This window comes from Phoca vitulina, unplaced genomic scaffold, assembly GCF_004348235.1.
Source record: "Phoca vitulina isolate PV1807 unplaced genomic scaffold, GSC_HSeal_1.0 scaffold8, whole genome shotgun sequence".
NCBI lineage: Eukaryota > Metazoa > Chordata > Mammalia > Carnivora > Phocidae > Phoca > Phoca vitulina.
In genome coordinates, this window is record NW_022589711.1 from 4,708,053 (window position 1) to 4,728,133 (window position 20,081).

The 20,081-nt window shown below is 36.3% G+C and overlaps 1 pseudogene; it reads left to right on the top strand.

Annotated features, from left to right (window-relative positions):
- Positions 1–15,290: 15,290 nt before the first annotated feature.
- LOC116633728 lies at positions 15,291–16,018 on the top strand (annotated as a pseudogene).
- The last annotated feature ends 4,063 nt before the right edge of the window (positions 16,019–20,081 follow it).

Sequence of the window (20,081 nt, forward strand, 5' to 3'; positions counted from 1 at the left end):
TGGAGAACAGAAAATCCCATTTGTTATATTGTGAGAGAGTATAATGCAAATAAGGCAACCCAGGTTTTTGTATTTGAATATTAAATTGCATTAATATATGATATAGTAGTGACAGTTATGTGCTTAGAAAAAAGACTCTAAAATGCTATTCTGTCTTCATAATTCTGAAAAAAGGTAATTATGGAATGATGATCTGGAATGTTTATCTACAAAATATTTTCCTTGCTTTTATAAAATTGAGTGTTATAATTTTTCCAAATGTATCTATTTTTTTATTTTTAAAAATTCAACACAATTTCTCCTTCTTTCCTTCTCTCTTTATTATCTCTTTCCTTCACAGTCATTTTTAGCTTTGGGATCCTCTCTTATTTTCTGTCCTTATTTTACTAAGTTATCTAATTAGTCAATACATGTTTGCTGAGCACCTGCTGCCTGCTGAGTGCTGCGCTAAGTTCTGGGAATAAAGAAGTAACTCTCTACTTCTCTATAGCTCTCAGGAGAGTGGGTATGGGTGATAAAAGAAAAGTAAGCACCAAAACAAATGTGAAATTGTATTTTGTGCTATTTATGATGAGCACTGTGAGGGAAAAGAACTAGAGTTACAAGAAAGGATAGCAGGCTAATTTAGACTGAGTCAGTGGAGAGCAGTTTGAGGAAGTGATATTTGAGTTAAGGACTCAAGCATCAAAAGGAATTATCCAGGTTAAAATGCAATAAACTGGATTTCAGAGCAATACTAAAAAGGCAGTGGAGGTAAAAATGGCTTAAAAATCATGTGAAAGAGTCAGGTGGAGGCCAGGAGATGCAAAGATTTGTAGATCCAGTAAAGAGTTTGGATTTTAGCTTAAGTGTAAAAGAAAACCAATGAAGGGTTTTTGGGGGGTGGTGGTGGTGAGACATCATATTGACATGTTGAAAGATGATGGGTTAATGTGTGACAATGGACTGGATGGTGGAAGAGGGGAAGGAGGCAGACCTGGTCAGGGGTTATTATCCTGGTAGTTCAGGTGGACCAGGAGAATGCAGTAGAGCTGAGAACTCTTCAAAGCCAGAATCAATAGGGTTAGGAGAAAGACTAGATATAATGGGGTGAGTATTATGGGTTGAATTGTGTCCCCCCAAAAGATATGTTAAAGCCCTCACTCCCAGTACCTCATAATGTGACCTTATTTGGAAATAGGGTGTTTGGAGATGTGACCTCATTAAGATGAGGTCATTAGGGTGGACCCTGAATCCAATACAGCTGGTGTCCTTATAAGAGGGAAATTTGGACAGAGCTACAGACACAGAGAAGACCACATGAAGATGGAGGCAGAGAGGGACACAGGTCAAGGAACATCAAGGATAGCTGGCAAACACCAGAAGCTAGAAGAGACAAGGAAGGATTCTCTCCTATAGGTTTTTTTTTTTAATTTTATTTGATTATGTTATGTTAGTCACCATACATTACATCATTAGTTTTTGATGTAGTGTTCCATGATTCATTGTTTGCATATAACACCCAGTGCTCCATTCAATACGTGCCCTCCTTAATACCCATCACAGGGCTCACCCATCCCCCCACCCTCTCCCCTCTAGAACCCTCAGTTTGTTTCTCAGAGTCCATAGTCTAGGTTTTACAAGGACCCAACCCTGCTGGCACCTTGATTTTAGACTTTGACCCCGAGCACTGCCAAAGAATAAATTTATATGTTTAAGGCCCCTCCTGCCCCCCCAGCTTGTGATTCTTTGTTATAGAAGTCCTAGGAAACTAATACAGCGAGGGAGAAAGCAGCATTATGACTTCTCAAAATACAACTGACTTTTGGTCAGTGAATAATTTCTATAAGTTTCGCATTTTTGTGACGCCTTCGCAAAACATTTAAGCTTATTTTAACTTCCCCTTTCTAAATTCCTCTAGCCCCTAGGATTTGTCCTGCTCTTTCTGGCACTCCTTTGAATTGATGAAAAATTATTATCATCCCATCTTATGATAGAAATTGGGGAGAAGACAAAGACCATTAAAGCAGCATTTTGTCTTCAGGTTCTTTTAATCATAAACTTTGAAGTATCAGTGTGCGTATACCAGGGTAGGGCTATTAATTCTCAGAATTGGTAAGTACACTCAGTCAGGGCTGGTTACGTACCATGTAGCAGAAATTATTTTAAAGGCAATAATGTTGTATAGTGTTGTATAAACATTAATAAAACTAGGAGGTATCAAAATGGCAATTAAAAGTAAGCTTTGGATAAAAAAAAAAAAACCCTGAATTATTCATACCTCTATTGCTTACTAGCCGTATGATTACAGGATACTAATTTCTACCTTTATTTTTTATGAGAATTAAATGAGTATTTGAACTATTTATTACAGTGTCAGGCATATGGGAAACACTATAATAGATGGTGCTTTTTACTAATATTAATATTTCTATTTGTTGAATGGAATTGAAATAATTAATAGTGTAATAGTGAAGGACTGTGATGGCACTAATAAATATGTAAAATGTCTCTAGTGTTAGCTGAAGTTAGGATGACATCAATATAATCCTCTAGCTTTGTGGTTGGTCTGTTGTGGATTCTTCCAATTATATGTTTGTCAAGAGTGTCTGTGTGGTGACCGTACCTGAATGAATTTCTGAGTACCTCAATGAGTGGGTCTCATTCCACAGTAATTCCTTTAAGAATTTCTTATATCCTTTCTTTATTATTTATCTTACTATTTATTATTTATTATTTACTACACTGCCCATTTATTCAAATTACTTATAAGTTGCTTACCAATTTAATGTTACATTTTTCCTATACTTTGTTGCAATCCATGTTTTCTGTTTATTACATTATTAGAATTACATTTACCTTGTTTATGTTTTTATTTTTCCCATTCGAAACAAAATAAAATCTTCTCTGTTGCTTATGTATTAATTGATTTCTTTCTTTACTCTGTGAAACATTACAGCATTCACTCATGAATTTATCTTACCTATTTTATCATTTCTCTACACTATCACTTTATTTTTTTCTCTCCCATAGTACTTGGTCAATACATGTTAATGATAAAAATAACATATTTCATGATAATTGGTTTTAAAGACAGCTATGGAATGTTATGTAAAGGAATCCTCCAAAGAACACATGGAGTTAAAATAACAGAAATGATGGACATGTTAATTAGCTTGATTGTGATGATCATTTCACATCATATACATATATCAAAACATCATGTTTTACGCCGTAAGTACATACAACTTTTACTTGTCAATAGTACCCCAATGAAGCTAAAAAAAAAAAAGAAAGAAATGCTGGCTTAGTTGCTTTGAAAGTTTACTAATTTGGCAATTGTAGTCATTCTGAGATGGAACTATGTTCTTACTTTTAAACAATAATAAATTGCTTGTGTAAGAAGATTTATCTGTTTTACCTATGAAATCATTCTACAAGTATGATACAGTAAATGGGTACTTAGTTTACCAGAAACCATGAAATGGATTTTGTGCACTTTTCAATATGCCCATTTAAAATATTTAGTGGAATTACTTGCTTATCAATTTATCATTAACTAGAAATTTGTACCTGTGGTGTGCTACGTGATCAGGTGCTCATGTCCATTTTTTAAAGACAGACAAGCCATTAGCAAGTATCAGCGTAAGGTCAAGAGCTGGAAATGCTGGTTTGCTGCCTCTCTGAGGAACCCTTCTTGACCTGAGAAGGAACAGTGAACAGGACTAACAAAGTAAAACATTTGTCAGTGTTCCTTTTTAATAACCATGGGTTTTCATACCTGGAAAGCTTGTTAAAAGGTACAATTGCCTAGCCATACAAATACTGCACAAGAATATTCTTCTTTCAAAATATTAAAATATTATTATAAAAATGAACTGCCCTTTGATCATTACTTCCTCAAGCTTGATTTTTTCCCCCTTAGTTTACATCTCCACCTGACATCACTACCTTCATGAGTTTGAAATATATGTTCTTAGTACTTCTTGTAAATATTTATACGTATTACCTATAGAGTGTGGGGATTTTGTTTTTATTCTCAAAAATAAGTGTCAGTGTAATCTAACAAGTTTTAATCTGTTTTCCATGGTATAAATGTTTCATAGTCCCCTACTGAGAACTTTTGTGGGTTTTTTTTTTTCCCTTCAATTTATTGCTTTTATAAAAAATCACAAAACGAACATCTGTGTATATGTCTCCTGGAGGAAATATGGAAGTATTCCACCAGAGTATAAGATGAATTAAATATTAGGTGTTAATGGAGTTTTGGTTTGGTAGTGTCTGGTTAATTTTAAGAGATAGTATCAAATAGTTCCCAAAGTGGCTCTACCAATTTATTCTTTCATCAGCAATGTATAAATGCCTATTTTCTCTACAACTTCCTTTAAGACTTGGTATCATCAAGCTTTTAAAAGGTCTTATTGATTTAATTTATAAGGTCCTGATTACCAAAACAATTTGCATATTTTCGTGTATACTTATGTTTTTCTGTGACTTCCATGTTAATACAATTGAATCATTTTTGGGTTGGCCTTTTGCCATTTTCATTCTAATCTGTAGGACCTTTTAAGATCTGTTCAGTTTAGAGTGTCATCTCTGGACCTGTGTTATTCCACCAGTGATTTATTTCTGGTCTACAAACTAGTAGGTGGAGAAACTAAAAGCCAATGGACCGAGTTATTTTATGACTATTCGATATCATTTAAGAAAAAGACTTACACTTTATATATTTTTTAAAATTTTGTTTTCCTCATTTTTATTGTATTCTATAAATGTATTGGTCTGTTAAAGATTAAAAATAGAAAAAAATGACTTTGCTACAGAGAGTTTGAGAGCTACTGCTTTTTGAAATTTTATCATCATAAATATTGCAAATTCTTCCTCCATCTTTACTTATCATTTAACTTTATTAATGCTGTATTAGTGGAATTCATGCTATTAAATCTGGTTTAGTCTATGTGTCAATATTTTTATTTATAATTTTTTTCTTTTTTGTCTTATATACCCTAGCCTACACTCAAAAAGGCATTGTCTTATATTTATAATATTTTGTTTTATGTTTTTCCACCTAAAATTTATATTTGTGATAAGTCTGAAATGAGAGCTAACTTATTTGCCCAAATATTCAGCTGATTTTCTAAGAACATTTATGGAATAATGTTTCTTTTCTTCACTGATATGAAGTACCATCTTTTTCAAATACTTAATTATGGGTCTCTTACTGAATGTTTTATTTAGTTTTATGGATTTTGTTGTCTATTCATGCATAAATACCATAAAAATATATTTGATGGGGTGTCTGGGTGGCTTGGCTGCTTAAGCAACTGACTCTTGATTTCAGCTCAGGTCATGATCTCAGGGTCATGAGATTGAACCCTGCAAACAGCTCCGTGCTTGCTGGGCACAGAGCCTGTTTGGGATTCTCTCTTTCCCTCTTCCCCTGTACCCCATTTCGCTCTCTCTCTCTCTCTCCCCACCCCCCCAAAATTAAGATAGCTGTTACTTTATTTAAAAAAAGTATATTTGACTGTGGTAGGATATATTGTCCTTTTTGTTCATCTTCAGATTCCTACAAATTTATCTTTTATGGAAATTTAGAATTAGCCTGCAAAATTATATTAAATCCTATTGGATATTGATTTTATTGATTTACATTGCAAAGACTTTTTATATTAGTTAAGAAAAACTATGTTGAGATTTGCCATCAATGAAGATGTTATATCAGTTTATTTTTTCAGGAGTAATGCCATTCTGTATACTTTTATAATTTTCTCTTTAAAAGTCAAAATATTTTCTTTCAATTTTTAAATCTCTATTCTATTCTATCTCTAAATATACTTCTTTTTCATTTTTTGTATTTTATTTAAGCCTTTTCTTATTTTCCCTGAATCAGTCTTATCTAATATTTTTGTTATTAACTTAAATATTTTCATATAATCCAGTTTTACTTTTGTTGGTCATGTTTGAATTTTTAATTTCATGAATTTTAGTATATTTTTAAATTTTGTTTTGTGAGAATTTACTCTGAAATTTTTCTGCTCTCACAAGTTGAATACTTTACTCATCTTTTTTTATGAAGTATATTCTTAAGCACTTTATACTTTTTATTATTACTGTGAACATGATTGTTTTTGTCTCATATTGGCAGAATTTAGAAAAGCTATTGTTATTTATACATTATACTTTAATCCTCCTGTATTGCTAAACTCACTTATTGGTTCTAACTATAATAAAGATATTAGTTTTTCCCCTCTTATATATTAATGATATATAAAAAATTATCTTTCCAATTCATTTCTTTTCTCATTTTATTGCATTGGCAAGACCTGTAATATAGTGATAGATAGTAGTAGTGGTAGCAGAAATTATAATCCTGTTCCTAATTTTAGTAGGAAAGTGTATAATGTTTTCCATTAGCTGTTTCTGGCATGATGTGCATCTTGGACTTCCAATAAATATGCACTATCAGAGTAAGAGAATTCTATTATCTTCCTAGCTTGCCAGGAGATTTTTTTATTTGGTTTTTGTTTCTTTTACTTGAAAGGTTATTGAATTTTAACTATTTTTTTTACCTTTAATAGTGAATATAACTTGTATGCATAAAATAATTTTCTTAATTTTTACTTTTGGGGCCTTCTTTCGTGACTTTATATGTGGTCATTTTTTGGTAGATATTGTATGTGCATTTCAGCTGAATGTGTATTGCCTTTTGAATGCAGTAGTGTTTACTTTTTATGTTACTTAAATTCTCCCTTGTCTTGTAAATTTTGGTTTATTTTATCTGCTAGTTTCTGGAAAAAGTGTGCTACAGTTCCCATGATGATTGTCAAAATGTTAATTTTCTCTTTTGTTAGGTTCAGAAAGTTTCATAATTTTTAAATCTTTTTCGTGGGTGGATCATTTCTTTTTCAACATGAAATATCCCACTTTGTATTTTCTAATGATCTTAACCTTAAATTTCAGTTTTCTGACATTAATGATGCTACATTATTCTTGTGTAGACTTAAAAAGCAAAACTCAACTCAATAAATCAATTCCAGGAGAGGCATTACCAGTGTAGTACTCAGACCTCAGAGAATGTGGCTGGTGACTGATTATACATGAAGGGATGTAAGAAAGAGATAAAAATGTGATAAGGAGTTGCATTGTAAAACATAAAATGCAATTTTCAGGAACAATTGAAGGGAACTCATGAGTTTAGTTTTGCTGATATTAAGATTGTGGCAAAGATATTTCTACTAGGCCCTTGCAAATGGAGTTTTAGAACTCAAGTTCACCCAGATAAAATGAACATGATAATTTCTTGAATTCTTTTCAAGAATTCAGTTATCATCCAGGAATTCAACAATGATCTTTCCCCCCTCACCTTTACTTCTCTATCATTTAGATAAAGTGTCTGGGATATGGTAAGACCTCAATGAAGGCATGTTAACTTGGACTGGGCAGGGGGCAGCTTTTCCAATTCATACCTCACTTTATTCGTACTACTTTTCTTCATAATATATCCCAGCTCCACTTGGTTTAAGCAACTCAGGAAGAAGGGAAATTTACTCAAAGATTTTCATGGTCTTCAGTCAAGCAGCTTTTCTGGTTTTTAGTGCAGCGAAGTGGTCTAAGAGAGAGTGTAGAGGGAGATAAAGCAGGAATAGAAACCAGATGGTGGGATGTAAGAAACTACAGAAAGAAAACATATGCTTTGGATGTAAAATCTTTCAAATAATTTTGTCAGCAAATAATTCTTGTCTTTCCAATAAATTTGTCAGCAAATAATTCTATCAGCAGGAGGAAGGTAGCTATTGGGAGCCATAGGTCAAGTGACATTTGTTTTCGAGGAAAATAGAGTGTGGGAGGAAGTGTGCTGAACATACACTACAGCATTAGAAATTGAAAGCATAGGGACAGAATTTGGAAATGTATACACGGAAGGATGATTTAAATAGAGCTCAGAGAGAAGAGCAGAAAGCCAAGGATTAAATCCTGGGAAGGGGAGAAAGAAGGTCCCTTCAAGGTGATAGAGGAAAAGCAGAGGTGTGTGGGAACCCAAGATAACTCAAACACCCCCGAGGTCAGAAACCTCTGGCATTCACGTCATCAGAGAAAACAAAATGATTTGATGTGTGTCATAAGCCGATGTAATTCCCAGGGTCAGACAAAATTCTAACAGTCTCTCACTTCCCTTTCTTTATTCTTTTTCAACTTTGAATCCCCCCCACACAACCCTTACTCATACCCTGTGCCCTGATAGCGATTTGCTCATACAGAGTTCTGTATTTCATCTCCTCATGCATCTGAGTCAACTTTCAGACAAGGAGGAGCCCCTCAGCACAGACTAAGCTGTAGTGCAGTGCTTCTGGAGTCTAGGCCAAGATCAGGGAAGAGGCCAGACTATAGAGATTGAAGCCAATCAAATGAGAGGAAACTTACAGGGGAGTAATTTACAGCCAAGTCACAGACCGACCAATTCAGTCACTGTTCAGACGAAGCTATACAAAGAGAATTAAAAGCCAGGAGAAGAGAGGGAGTCTTTAAACGGGGGACCAAAGAAAGACTCTGAGTGAGAAAAGGACTAGTTGCTTTTTATAAGGCACTTCAGGCCTACAGCATGGACACGCAAGGTGTTGATAAATGCTTAGACTTTGACCTGTCCCCCTACTGTGTTTTTTTTTTGCTCCAAAATTGTCTGTTTAACCTTGTTCCTCCCCAGTTATCTCACTTTGTATTAGAAAAAAAAAAAAAAAACACACAACAAAAAAGGAATATCTAATTAAAATTTATAATAGACTTAACCTCCATAAGTAATAATTTATAAGTTTAAAAGGAGTTTTTTTTTTTTTTTTCAAACCTAGATGCATCTCTAATCAGAATGTGTTGGAGGAAGTGAGCAAAACCCTGGCCTGAATGTTGGTAAATTGGACCAATTAACTTGTGGCTTCAATTTAACTATGTTTGAATCAGAAATCTGTATTTTATTAGGCTGAGCCTTTTCTAATTTTGCATTTTCTTTATTTTCCTTTACTTTCTCCTTAGTTCTTAGTAAAGTTATTTTCAAATTTTAGCTTTTCTTTGTTAAGCAAGGAGTAGGATGGGAAAGGAGTTTTTGTCCATTTCTGGGTCTTGCAGCAAGGAGACAATATGGTGTCCCTGGAGGCTGAAATAGAGACAAGAGAACCAAGAGGGAGGTGTAAATCCTGGGAAGAGAAAAATCATTCACACAGCCATGGTTTTTGTCTGTGATGATCTCTGTCTTAATCTACCCACGCTGCTATAACAGAATACCATATACTAGGTGCCTTATAAACAACAGGAACTTATTTCTCCTTGTTCTGGAGGCTGGGAAGTGCAAGATCAAGGCACCAGCAGATTCGCTGGTGAGGTTCTGCTTCCTGATTTATATATGGACATCTTTCCAATGTCTGTGTCTCTGTGTGGTGGAAAGGGGCAAGGGATGTCTCTGGGGTCTCCTTTATAAAGACACTACTTCCATTCACGAGGACTCTACCCTCATGACCTAATCACCTTCCAGAGGCCCACCTCCAAATACTAGCACATTGGGTGTTAGCTTTCAACATAGGAAATTTGTGGGGACACAGTCTATAACAATCTTCCATATAGACTTTTTTTCACAGACTTTTTCTGTAGTTATGTCAAACCTAGTTTTTTGTAATCTTATTTTAAGAACCCGGTGGCATAGTCTTACTCAAATAATTTTCAAGATAGGGACTCAAAATCGACATATTTATCAAGTTCTTCCCATGATGCTTAATCTTCCAACAATGCATACTCAACATGACAGTGAAGTAAAACTGAACTCTCGACAAGTCTTATTTTGTTTTTGTGCTTTCATTAAACTCTTTGAGAATTGAAAAGGATTCAACTTGAAGAATATGACTTCCCTTATTTCATGAGGGCCAGGAATTTCCCAAATGAAAAATATCTCCCCAACTGTTGTTATCACCGATGGAACACTTTTCAACAGTTGATTTTTTTCTTCCATGTTAATTTTCTTAATATTCTTACAAATGATGAAGAAAAGGAAACATATTAAGTTCAAACAAGATGTAACTTAATTAACTAGCTAGCTATCCTCCATGAGCTATCAGGCATAGGAGAACTGAGATTACAGTGCTTCGTATATAGTGGATGTTCACCAAATAGTTATCTGCTGGCTGACAAGAAGAAACGAAACATTTTATAAGGAGGAAAAGAAGACAACATTGAATTATGTGGTCATTAAAAACAACCCACTTATGATTTGGCTTTGACCTTCCCAGAAATATTCCAATGTGTTACCTCTTAGTGGCTTCCTGACATTTAATTCTACCTCCTATTAAATTTTTATAAGGTATAATTTTTATACAGGGAAATAGATTCATCTTATGTGTAGAGTATGTGACAAATGCATGTGCCTGTGCTACCCACACCCCTATCAAGGTAGAATATTTTCAACACCCTAGCAACTTTCTTCCTTTCCTTCCTGAGTCAATTAAACCCTCAGAGGCAACTATTGTCTAATAGCTATCATGACATCAGTTTTGTCTTTTATAAAAACTCATGTAAATGGGGAATATTTTTTGGAATCATCCAAGTTCTTCGATCATTCTTTTTATTACCGAATAATATTCCATTGTATGAATACACCATTTTTTAAATCTATTTTACTTTTGATGAATATCTGTATTGTTTCTAGCTTTGAGCCATTATGAATAAAGCTCCCATGAATATTTTTTTGAAGATTTTTATTTATTTATTTGACACAGAAAGAGAGAGCACAAGCAGGAGCAGTGGCAGGCAGAGGGAGAGGGAGAAGCAGGCTTCCTACTGAGCAGGGAGCCTGATGCGGGGCTCGATCCCAGGACCCCAGGATCATGACCTGAGCTGAAGGCAAACACTTAACTGTCTGAGCCACCCAGGCACCCCTCATGAATATTTTTAAAGAAATCTTTTGTTTGACATATATTTCAGTTTATTTGGGCAAATACCAAGGAATGGGATTGCTAAATTAAAGGATAGATTTATGTTTAACTTTGTAAGAAATAGCCAGTTTTCCACCAGCAATGTATGAGATTTTTGTTCCTCCAAAACATCAGTATTTCAGGTTGTCAAACATTCTAATTATTCTAGTTTACGAAGTGATATCTCATTGTGTTTTGAATTTGCTTTTCCTTGATGACTAATGATACAGAGAACTTTTTAAAGTGCTTATTTGCCTTTTGTATATCTTCCTTATTCAAGTCTTATGCTCATTTAAAAATTTTTAGTTCACTTATTGTTGTTAATTAATTGCAGGAGATCTTTATATATTCTGGATACAATTCCTTTGCCAGATACAAGTGTTCTGAATATCTTCCCCAGGCTGTGGCTCACCTTTTCACTTTTTTTTTTTTTTTTTTTTAAAGATTTTATTTATTTATTTGAGAGAGAGAGAATGAGAGACAGAGAGCATGAGAGGGAGGAGGGTCAGAGGGAGAAGCAGACTCCCTGCTGAGCAGGGAGCCCGATGCGGGACTCGATCCTGGGACTCCAGGATCATGACCTGAGCCGAAGGCAGTCGCTTAACCAACTGAGCCACCCAGGCGCCCACCTTTTCACTTTTTTTTAACAGGTGTTTTTGGATGAGCAACTGTCTTAATTTTGATGGAATCTAATTTATCTTTTTTTTTTTCTTTTGGTGGTTCATGCATTTTGTGTCCTATCTAAGAAAGTTAAAGGGGTTGGGAGAAATTCTCCAACAATTTCTTCTATAAGCTTTATGATTTTGGTGTGTATTTTTAGATTTACAATCCATCTCAAACAATCTTTTTTTGTATGTAGTAAATAGTGGTTAGGGATCGATGTTCTCTTTTTTCCTTATGAATGTTGCCTATTTTAGCATCTTTTGGCAGGAAGACTTTTTATTCACCACTATATTGCATTTAATGTCTTTGTTGAAAATCAGTTGAATGCATGTATTAGATCTATTTCTAAGTCTCTTTGGTTTCATTGAATTTATTTGTTCATCCTTTTTTTTTTTTTTTTTTTAAGATTTTATTTATTTATTTGACAGAGAGAGACACAGCGAGAGAGGGAACACAAGCAGGGGGAGTGGCAGAGGGAGAAGCAGGCCTCCCGCGGAGCGGGGAGCCCGATGCGGGGCTCGATCCCAGGACGCCGGGATCACGACCTGAGCCGAAGGCAGACGCTTAACGACTGAGCCACCCAGGCGCCCCTTTATTTGTTCATCCTTACGCAAACCTAAATTGTCTTGATTAACGCACCTTATTCTAAGTCTTGAAGTCATGCAATATAAATCCTCCAAACTCATCTTTGTCAGGATTGTTTTAGACCATCTAGATACTTATTATTATTATTATTATTATTTTAAATGTTTTATTTATTTATTCATGAGAGTCACACAGAGAGAGAGAGAGAGAGAGAGAGGCAGAGGGAGAAGCAGGCTCCCCGCTGAGCAGGGAGCCTGATGCAGGGCTCGATCCCAGATCCCCAAGATCATGACCTGAGCCGAAGTCAGATGCTTAACCGTCTGAGCCACCCAGGCACCCCTAGATACTTATTATTTACATATATAATTTAGAATCACTTTCCCAAGTTCTATGGAAAAAATTGCAAGAAAAATTTAATGGAATCACGTTGATCCAAAAGACACTATGATCACCTTAGCAATATTGACCCTTGCAATCTGTTAATTTAAAATATATTTTCACTTACTTACATATTCTTTATTTTCTTTTCTTGAAAATTTTTGTATTTTTCTGTGTATAGGAGTTACAGATCCGACTCTGAGACAGATAACTTGCAGAAAGTTTATTGCAGAGCATTCTCTTGGGATAAATACCTACCTATGGTGAAAGCGATGGAAGAGGGATTAATTAGAAGGAGAAGTTGGGCTAAAATGCAGTTACAACAAAGGTACCAGTTTGTCCGATGGGAATATCAAAGTCTGGGATAGACCTTCAAAGTTGTTCTGAACTGGAGCAAAGTGACAAGACTTTTAAGGCCCTTATCAATCAGTTGTTGGTTTTAGGTTGTACTAGGAGGACATGTAGACTTGGATGAGTTTGCTCTCTCTAGCTGACAGCAATTTGCTGAGAGGGCTCACATCTGACAGCTATCTCCTTTCAATGCTAGGAGAATAATTCCTTCAGTACTAAAGGGCTGGCGTGCTGGGTTGCACAGGACTGCATTCACTATAGTTCATCCTTTGTGCCACTTGAATCCACTTCATAAAATTTCTGGGAGCAGATCCATTAGGACTCTGATGGGCCTTATTTCCCAGAGCGAATGTATCATAGGAAGTTTAGTGAGATGAACTATAGCCTCTCTCACTGAAGCCAGTCTCTTGGTCACAACTGATAATACTCATCATCTCCATCCTCTACTAGCCATTCAAGATTCCCCTCACCTTTGGCTAGAAACTAAATTCAATTAGAAAGTTTACTTAGTGGCATGATGAAGAACCTAATATCCGAGGGTACTGAGAGCCTGGTCTTTGGATGTGGCTGCTACACTTACTCATTAACTGGTCAGATTGTGCAAATGGGGCACCAAAAAATGCTGAGGTGTGCCATCCAAGTGCTAAACGTGTTCCTCCGTTGTGTAACAGTAGTTCTAGCTCCTTTTGATAGTCGGGGACACTACCCCTCAGGTCTGTGACTCCTCCATGTTTCTGCTTTTCTTTGGGCACTTGAGTTCAAAGTTCTCAGGCAATAGCTAGAGAATAAAATCTGTTGAGACTTGTTAGGGTGGCCGGTGACAGGGGTGGCAAAGAATAGCACCAAGAGTAGAGCAGCAAGCAGGACGGAGTTAATGCATTCTCTGAAGGAGGAGAGGGACCATACATCAAGAGAGATGTCAGCTCTGAGTTTCTGTTAGGCTGGGCCTTTTAAGGGGTTTTAAGGATGTGGGAGGGTTGCCACTGCACCCATGGGGTGGGGGAGGGGGTTGACTCTTGGCCAGGTAGAGCAGGAGGTGACAGGTTTTTCAAGGGGCTCTGTCAGGGGTTTGTCCCAGATATAGTTGTGGTCCAGCTAGAGGAGAGTACCTTTTATAGTTGTGGTCTATTTTCTGAGAATGTGGGGCACCATGACCTAGAAAAACGGAGTTCGGGTCAAGTACAGACACCTACAAGTTTTATCTGTAATCTTGGCTGGGGAGGGGCCTTTGAATAGAACCCTTTCAATACCCTTGCTGGCACCAATTAGAAGAGTTAACCATTTGGAAAGCCAGGATTTCCAAAGACCTTTACTGAGGTTAGTGTTGCAAGGACCAGAAGCATGGGTTAAGAAAAGTGATGGTAAGCAGGTAAACACTTTCACTTTTGCATCTTGATTTCTAGACCCATGATTTCTGTTAATTGAAGACATAACATTGGTTGACAATTAAGAGTGTATATTGCATCCTTGAGGGTGGTACTCATCTGCACATAATAACATATCAGAACTTGTGCCTCGGGGCATCTGGGTGGCTCAGATGGTTAAGCGTCTCCCTTCGGCTCAGGTCATGATCCCAGGGTCCTGGGATCGAGTCCCACATCGGGCTCCCTGCTAGGCGGGGAGCCTGCTTCTCCCTCTGCCTCTGCCTCTCTCTCTCTCTCTGACTCTCATGAATAAATTAAAAAAAAAAAAAAAAGAACTTGTGCCTCAGTTGTAACCTCAATAAGCCACTCTATTGAAAGGTCAGTTTGGCAGCTTCTGGTGGTGGTGTATGCATTAAGTCCAGTGGTTCCATTGTTGTGTGCCCATTACCACACTTCTCTCTATAAAATCAGTCCTTTGGTTTTGGGCACTGTTTATGTTTGAAGATATAATACTCTGTAAATACTTGGATATTGGAACTGGCTGAAGTCCTATGAAGCAGAAAATATACAGAATATATGTCAACTCTAGTCATGATGAACCACTGTCGGGGTGATGGGAGCCTAATGTGAAATTGACACTAAGTGGTTGTTTGGTCTCTTCTTCCAATGGTGCCATATTGGGGATTGAACATTTTTCTGTGTTCCTGGTAGATTGGATGTATCTATCTATTAATTGGAATGTCTAGTCCACTAGCATTTAATATGATTATGAGAGCTAGTTTGATTCATCCATTTTGAAGAGATGGGGGAGCCTGGTGTAGAGTGGGTTGTTGGGGGGGCTCATCTGATTAAGGGGCCCTGAACCAAGAAGTAGTGGAGTTTGAGAAGCCAGCAGGTTGAGGTTCAGCAGCAGCAGCCCCATGGGCCGAAGTTGAGGGGGATGCGCTGAGTGGGTGGAGGCTGGGGGGCGCGGTCCTGGTCTGTGGCTTCTTGACTCAATCCTGTTTCAATAGCGAATATGTCTCAGCCTGTCACAAATAAAAAGGTCATTGATTATTTGGTGTCAGGAATTTAATGATGCCGAGAAGATTATGGAAGAGATTGAGGCCTTCCAGCTAAGAAAGTTCAATCTCCCAGGGAAGCTAAAAATAAGAGGCGATCTGGAAAGAATTCACAGGAAGATAGTGAGGACTCAGAAGCAACAGATGTGAAGACCAAGGATGATTCTCAGTCGGCAGAGGACAGCGAAGATGAAAAAGAAGCCCATAAGAATGTGCTCCAGCAAGGCATGCAGCTTCCAAACAGAGTGATGCTCATGGAAGATGTGGGCAGTGGAGAACAAGAAGAGGAGGATGAGGCACAATTCCAGGAGGAAGATTCTGGCAGCGATGATGATGTCCTAGTGGAAGATGATGAGGGCAGTGACTATGGCAGCTCAAAAAAGAAAAACAAAAAGATAGTTAAGAAGTCCAAACCTGAGAGAAACGAAAATGCCAAAACCCAGACTAAAGGCCACAGTGACGCCAAACCCTGTGAAAAGCAAAGGGAAAAGTAGGTCACCCCACAGCCTCAGAGACATCAAAGGAAAGGACTCCTCTCAAAGAAGAGGAGGAACCAGAAAGCCCCCCAGAAAAGAACACCTCTGCAAGCCCTCCACCTGAGAAATCGGGGGATGTAGGGTCTGAAGATGAAGCCCGGTCTGGGGAGGATTAAAAAAGTGATGATGGTTTGTGGAGAAATTTTATTTGATTTACTTGACTTATTTTATTTATTTTTAAATATTTGTTTATTTGTGAAAGAGAAAGAGAGAGAGCACATGCAAGAGGAGCAGAGGGAGAGGGAGAGAAATTCTCAAGCAGCCTCATGGGCTGAGTGTGGAGCCCACTCCATCTCACGACCCTGAGATCACTACCTGAGCTGAAACCAAGATTGGGACACTTAACCAACTGGAGAGAGATTTTATTTATAAAATAGAAGAAAAACAAAGTGGGGGAAAAAAAGAAAATCTTCTTATTAAGATAGAACATGATTTTGGCTATGGCTTAACTCATGGGCTTTCAATGCTTTTTTCCTTTTCTTGAAAATAACATCTCCCTCTCTCTCTCTCTCTCTTTTTTTTTAAGAAAACCATTGTATGTTTAATTACCTTTTTGTCTATGGTCTTCTCTTTGCCATGACCCCCCTTCCCAATGAAAGCCATGTCAAAGTAATCACTCGATTGACTGCTTCATCTTTTTATTTTTAATGGAAGGTAGACCACAGTCATAGAGCAATAAGATTTGAGTTGAATGGTATGGAAATCTGCTTTTTGCTGAACGGTAGCAAGTTGAATAGTAATCAAAAACGTAGAAGGATTTTAGTTAAAAATGATTGCTTCTTTCTCTACCTGGACTAAAAAAAAATCAGTTGTCATCTAATACAAGTTTGTGTATCTATATACACAGTGTAGATGTCTAAAAAAAATCATGATGTTAAACTTTCACTGATGGGACAGGTAGGAGATAAAGTTGAATTCTGAATTGTTACTAAAAGTATTCATATTTTTTACCTTGGGGGAAGGGCATGGGATGGTGTTATCTGACCTTGTTTGAGTGTGTGTGTGTGTGTGTGTGTGTGTGTTTAATTTCATCACTTGTTATCTCAAAGAGATCCTGAGCCAGTATCCTTTTATCCTGCTATAGTCTTTAAGGAACTTTTAAAAAAAGAAAAAAAAAAAAAGGTGAGGGCCACCAAAACTTAAGTTGTTCTCTTTTTTTAATGGATTTATTTTTTTGTTTGAGAGAGAGAGAGCACACAGGTGAGTGGGGGTGGGGGGTAGAGGGAGAGAGAGAGAGAGAATCTCAAGTAGACACCCCCTCCCCCGCTCCCACTGAGTAAGGAGTCCGAATCAGGGCTGGATCTCACAACCCTGAAATCATGACCCAGCTGAAACCACGAGTCAGAAGCTCACCCCACTAAGCCACCCAGGAGCCCCCAAACTGAAATCACTCTTGATTTCCTATTTCATTCTCTAATGGTTCACTTTTTTTTTTTTTTTTAAGATTTTAATTTATTTATTTGACAGAGAGAGACACAGCGAAAGAGGGAACACAAACAGGGGGAGTGGGAGAGGGAGAAGCAGGCTTCTCCAAGACCCTCGGATCATGACCTGAGCCGAAGGCAGAAGCTTAACGACTGAGCCACCCAGGTGCCCCTAATGGTTCATGTTTTTGACTATATCTTTATCTATTCTGTTTTTTGGATAAAATTTTACCAAGGATCAAAAAAAACCCCTCAAAACCTAAAATTTAAATGGTAAGAAATATACACCAGAGTGGATCTCTTCTTAGCTGACAATGTTTAGGTTTTAAGCAAATAAAGTACCAGTTAATGTGAAACTCAATCACAAAGACTTGAGATTTTTCCTTTGTGAAAACAGAAAACTGAAATTCTTTTATGCCATAAATGTGCATTCAGATCCCCCCCAATAATATAATTATGATTATGATTGGGTTTAAGTTTTCATTTTGTTATTGGTTTTCTATGGTGCCATTTGTTTTTTCTTTTTTCCCATTGTGTGGTATCAGGGGTATCAGGAGTTTGCTGCTTCATTAAATAAATTGCCTTCTGTTGGATTATTTTACTACCTTTAGAAATACACTTTATCTCCTATATTATATAACTATGCATACTTCCTTCATTTATCTTTATTTTAAAAATAAGGTAAATCTTTAACTTATCACCTTCTGCCTCAAAGTAATATTCTATCACCTCTTATTTAATGTAAAACATTGACAATATACTTCTTACCTGCTTCTATTTTTGTGCTATTGTTTCATACCATTTGCTTCTAAATATATTATCAACTTCAAAATACATTGTTCTTACTATTTACTTTAAAAAGTCAATGGTCTTTTAAAAATTAAGGAAGTGTAAAAGTGTATTTCATATTAACCATATATTAGTCATTCCTATTCTGTATTCCCTCACATAAATTTGAGTTTTTATACGGTATCTGTTCCTTCAAAAGAACTTTCTTTAATATTGATTGGATTTTAAGTCTGCTGGTGACAAGTTCTCCCAACATTTATTTAACACAATTGTTTTTATTTTCTCTTTATTTTCAAATAATTTTTGTGCAACATATTGAATTCTAGATTGACTCTTTTTTAAATTTCAGCATTTTAAAATGTTTTACTGTCTTCTGAAATGTATAATTTCCTATTTAAAAAGTCAGTGGTTTCTCTTGTTAGTTTTTCCTATTATGTGTGTCTTTTTTATTTGGCAACCTTTAAGATTTTTCTATTTATCATTGAGTTTTAGCCATTTGACAATGGTGTACCTAAGTGTGCTTTCTTTGTGTTTATATGAATTGTGCTTCTTTTATGTTGCATCTTTTTTTATAGTTGTCCTTTCTCCACTAAGATTTTTCCATATGTTTATTTATTATGTTCACTTTGTCCTTTACATATTTGAACATATTTATCATAGCTCTGCCAGTGTCTTCATCTCCGTAATTGTATGATCTGTGTCATCTCTGTATCTGTGTCTATTGACTGTCTGTTCTTCATTTTTCTCTGTTTATTCACATGTCTGGTATTTTTGCTTTTATACTGGGTACTGTGGATGTTATGTTGTTGAAATCCAAATGATGTAGCTTCTTTTAAAGAATATTAAGTTTTGTTTTTGGCAAGTGATTACTGTGCTCACAGGTCAGCTTGATCCTGTCAAGGCTTGGACAAGTCTGGAATAGCCCCACTCTTAAAACTTGGTCTTTCTGAAGTCTGAAATAAAAGTCCCTAATTTTCAGTGAGGTTTATCTACTCTGGCTGCTTAGTATTCTCAGCACTGGGAAACCTCTAGAATTTTCATTCAGCTCCCATTCAGATCTCTTTCAGACCCCAAGATGTCACACGTCGAGCAAATGCAATTTAGTATTTCATAAAAGAACCAAAAGAGACCCCCTGCAGATTTCTGATTTCTTTCTCTGTGTATGTCTCTCCTCCCCAGTATTCTGTCTCATAAATTTCAGCCCCCTTGGCAGCCCCAAATCATCACAAAAAGATTTGTTTGTCTGCCCAGCAATACTGTTTGTCTTTACTTCTTTGTGTCTCAGCTTAGAAAGTGTCCCCAGATAGGAAGCTAAGGTAAATGTGGAATTTACTTAACATGTATTCCTTTTTTTAAGGATCATAGCTCTGCACTGCCTGTACATGATAAAACCATTTTATAGCTGTTTATGATTGGAGAGTCAGTCAATACCTGTTATTCCCTATTGGCTATAATCACAATTTCTCTCCTTCCTCTGTAAAAACAAATAGCTACCTTGGCATTGTGGCTTATTCTTTTTTAAAGCACTTTCATGCATTATCTAATATTGTTCTCAAAATATTATCAAATGAATTAGCACTCAAGATGCTAATTAGGGAAGAAGGGAAAGTTTAAATTCCGTATTTCTTGTAAGGATACTAGTAGCCTTAATGAGAATAAGTGATTTTAGCCTAAACCATCTGGATTGGTATCCATTTTTCTAATTTTTATTTTAGTATTCTGTCCACTGTGCAATGCAGTCTCAAGGAAAACCAAAATTCTTTACTTTTTAAGTATAATGACTTGTAGGTTTTTATTTGTGGTTTTTGTTTGTTTATTTGGTTGTTTAAGCATATGCTTCCTTTTTAGAGATGTTTTATCATTTTTTTCCTTAGGCTCTTCCTTTTCTGGTTTTGCTTCTTTCACACATTCTAGGAAATTCAATGTCAAATGTGTCTATCTGTATGACTGACCTTATTAGCAAATTATATGAAAACATGAATGACCACTGATTTTATTT